The following is a 4,209-nucleotide window of genomic DNA, read 5'->3' as shown; positions in this document are numbered from 1 at the left end:
ATTCTTTTGTTGGTTTTTGCTTCTTTTCTTGGGGAAGTTTGCATGCTCATTTACATATATTTAATAGATTGTTGATTACTACAATTTATGTTGCTTGTTTAATATTTAAGGTTTGCCTACCACATTTTGAAACTATTTTATAGTGCATTCAGTTTCATTGTCGAAGAGTATGACTACTAGATTACATATTCGTTTGTTGGTTACTGCATATTTTATGGTGTAGTTTGCATGATCGTATTTAATGCACCAAATGTGAAGATTACATATGTTTAATAGATTGTTGATTAAAACAATGCATTTTTTTTGTTATGCAAAGTGTGCATACTACATTTTTAAAAACATTCCACAATGAACTCAATTTTATTGTCGTAAAGAATGACTTCCAGATTGCATGCTTGTTTGTTGGTTATTGCTTCTTTACTAAGGAAGGTCTGCACTCTATTTTATTTTAGTAACACCTGTATTAAAAACGTATCACCCTCTGCTATATAACGCTTATGTTTTTGCATAAATCCAGATGATGATAAATGTCATAAAAAACATGGTCAAACTATGAAACCAAGGTCAACAATAGTCTAAAAACATTATATATGCAACAAATCAAAAACCAAGGTCTAAAACCAGATTGCTTGCTTCGTTATATGAAATAACATATCTTGTCATTAATTCCATATTCTTCTTTATAATTTAATTGCATCACATATTGCATGTCAATTTATCATTTAGTGCTTTGTATTACCAAGGATTTAAACAGATTAGTGCTTGAAGTTGTTTGTACTCAACTCAGAATTTGTATTGCAATTTGCTTGCCAATGTGTCAAATATGTTAAAAGAGTTTGTTTTGTTTGTCAATGTGTCAGAATTTGCTTACCATTGTAAATAATGAGTTATGCGTGTTTAACATTCAATGTCTACACCAAACAAAAAGTAACCCAAAAACCATCAATGTATACATCAAAAGAAACAAACAGTCATCTACCATCAAGAGTTAGTTTCCTAAAAAAAAATTTTAAACAAAACACAATAACGTTCATCCTCCTAAAACATCATTCACCGTTCAAGGTCTGTGGTACTTTGCAACTATCTTTTCAGCATCAACGGGTCCCTTCTATTGCGTCTCTTCAAAGTGGTGTGTTGTTGTACTCATTACGTCATCCAAGAACTTATTTTGAGCTTCTACAGATTTCCTTCGAGAGTCCTCTTCTGCAGCTTTGCGGTTACCTTCCTCTTTCTAACCATTGTTTAACCGTGTCATGTATTGAATGACGAAAACCATTACGCTTATCATGTATTAACAAGCACATTCTCAACCATTAATAAGCAAATTATACACATGCCTTTAGACACACATATCCAATGCTTTATTAAAGCAAAAATTAAAGGAACAATTAATAAGCTTGAACAAGTAATTCTCACTCTGAACAAGCAACACGTTTATCAAGCAATTCTAACACTCTGAACAAGCAACACGTTTATCAAGCAATTCTAACACTTTGAACAAGCAATTATACCATGCTGAAAAAGCAATACCTTTATCAAGCAATTCCAATGACCAGACAATTCGAAATAGCTAAATAATAATGTACTTAAAAGCACATTCCACGATTGGTAAGAAATGCCTTTTGAGCCACATTTTCAATGCGTATCAAGCAATTCTAACTCAATGAACAAGCACTTTGTTTAACACGCAATTCTAACACACTTAACAAGCATTTCTAACGCATTGAATAAGCAATTATCAAACGAATTAGATTCAAGGCAAGCAATATGTATTATGTAGACAAGCAATTAATCAAACATAGTGAAGCAATTCACTACTATTTAAAGAAATCCATAATGTTTAATCAAGCAATTCACCAAACCCTCGTCAAGCAATTAATGCATAAGCTTAATCAATCGCAGTGAAGCAATTCACTACTACTTTTTTTTACCTAAGCATAGATAAAGCAATCCATAATGTTTAATCAAGCAATTCACTACACACTCGTCAAGCAATCAATGCATAAGCTTAATCAAAAAAATTGCATACATAGATCAAATAATTGCATGTACAGATAAATAGCAAATTGAAAAAATGCATACTCATCAATTACCAAACGATTAGAAGGAAATGGCGATTCATAAAATTGAATACATATCAATTACCCAACCATCACCAACTAATCAGAAAATTGAATACACATCAATTACCCAATTACCCAACAATCAACAGCGATACTAAGTCAAAAAATTGCATACACAATTACCCAACCTGTCGCGTCGGAGTAGGAATCAAGAGCATCATACGGGCATCTACGAATAGCAGATAGTGCCGCCCTCCACCAGATGCAATCATAAACGATGAGAGAGCAAGGTTGGATAGATTTCAGCAGCGGCGCTCTTTCTTCCGTGGACTGCTGCAACGCTTGGATGGAGGCGAAGAGAGTTAGTGGAAAGCAACGATTTCTTCCTAGGGTTTCTAGGTTGAGATCACCGATTAATTGCAGAATAGGGGAAAGAGAAAGGTGTGTGAGAGAAATTCTAAATCAGAGTCCAAATTAATTGTGATTTTCAAATCTGTATCAGTTTCATTTATGGTCAAATGACAAATATACCCATACAAGCAATATTCTTTTAATAGGCAAGCAATTCGTACTCTAATCTTACAAATCAATCTCATCCATCTAATTAAGAAATCGGACGGTGTATAATGATGTTAGGTTGTCATTTTAACTATGGTGTCACCATAGTGCTCCCCTAAATAGATATTTAACAACTAAATAAGAAATATACTACTTTTACAATTTATTACTTTGACTTGTCAACAAAAATAAATTATAATAAAATATTTTGATTAATTAATTTACAAAGTTTATACGAATGGTTGATAATTTCATTACATCGACATCCCGGATAAACCCTGCTTCTATCAATGTAATAAGTGATCAATAGTCCAGTCCTCCGTAGTGTGACCTTTAAATGTATGTTCATTCATCCAAAAAAAATAAGAAGACATCGATTGTTCGATAATACAGAGAGAAATCAAATTCTCCAATATTCAGCTTATCGTAGGAGTGGATGCAGAAAATAATATCGATAGAGGTATATTTTCTAAATTTTATTTAAAATTGCATTATTGTTTAATTTAGATTATTAATAGAGGCGATACAATACTATTAGTAATTTATGTTAAATTTGGGAGAGAAAAAAACACTGAAAAAATTGTTTTATTGAGGGAAAAAAAATAGTACCATGGTTCAGGCTGCAATCCTGATTATTATATACACAAACTAAGAGGCCGAACAGAACCGAGGAGGGTACAAATTAAAAGATGGAGACTGTACTAAAATATTTTCGAAATTTTGTTTAAATCACAAATTGGGTCAAAGTTTATTCATAATTGGGCTATTATTTTGTATACCATATCTGAAAGATTTGAGGCCCGGAAAACGAAGTGAGACTATTTTTATACTTCACATGGTTTGAAACGTCTAAAAATGAAAAGTCATACATATCAAGTTATCAACCAAGGACCCAAACATAAAAGAAAAAGAAGAAAGAAGGAAGAAGAAACATGAGATTCAATATCCATGTTTAGTCCTCACATCCTGTAATAGTACAAAGTTTAACAACATTCCAATCATATCCTCTGTTTTTGTCTCTCAGAGCAGTAGGAAAGTTTACAGTTAATTCCCTAAACCACAAAACTCATCAGCTTCTCTCGATGTTTGGCAGCAGCGACACACCATTTTGACGGCTGTTGAAGACGAATGACCATGAAAACAAACTCCCACGGTTTAAACGATGCTGAACTAGTTAAAGAAATACTATCAAGAAAATTATACTCACCACCCAACACCCATCTTTTGACAATGTCATCCCATATCTCACCACTCTTGGGGTATAGACTGTAACACTGCCAAAACACAAAAATTTCCACGGTTTCCTCTCAAAATCTTACCAGTTTGAAATCAATTTGTATTTGGAGCCATCTGCAAGATAGTTAAGCACTTGTTAGTTAATAATGCACACGACCAGAGGTCTCATGTTCGAATCCACCATATTGCCATCTCTAAATTTGACGTTGCAATTATTACTTTCTCAACCCATCTTTTATTTCATGAAATGTCTTCAATCAAGAACATCAACATATAATCAACCATTGCTAGCATTATATATTCAACAATATAGATCTTGCCTTTTTAAGCTTACTCAGTTCAATTCTTTCAT

The 4,209-nt window shown here is 32.9% G+C and overlaps 1 long non-coding RNA gene across 1 annotated transcript; it reads right to left on the bottom strand.

Moving 5' to 3' along the window:
- Positions 1-876: 876 nt before the first annotated feature.
- On the bottom strand, positions 877-2,507 carry LOC125190979. The gene is made up of 2 exons (XR_007171009.1): positions 2,252-2,507; positions 877-1,231 (listed from the first exon to the last, which is right to left on the bottom strand). It is a non-coding gene; the product is annotated as an uncharacterized LOC125190979 (long non-coding RNA).
- Between the last annotated feature and the right edge of the window lie 1,702 nt (positions 2,508-4,209).

The sequence above is a fragment of the Salvia hispanica genome, chromosome 5 (assembly GCF_023119035.1).
Source record: "Salvia hispanica cultivar TCC Black 2014 chromosome 5, UniMelb_Shisp_WGS_1.0, whole genome shotgun sequence".
In the NCBI taxonomy this organism is placed as follows: Eukaryota; Viridiplantae; Streptophyta; class Magnoliopsida; order Lamiales; family Lamiaceae; genus Salvia; species Salvia hispanica.
This window is presented reverse-complemented; position numbering and strand designations above follow the sequence as displayed.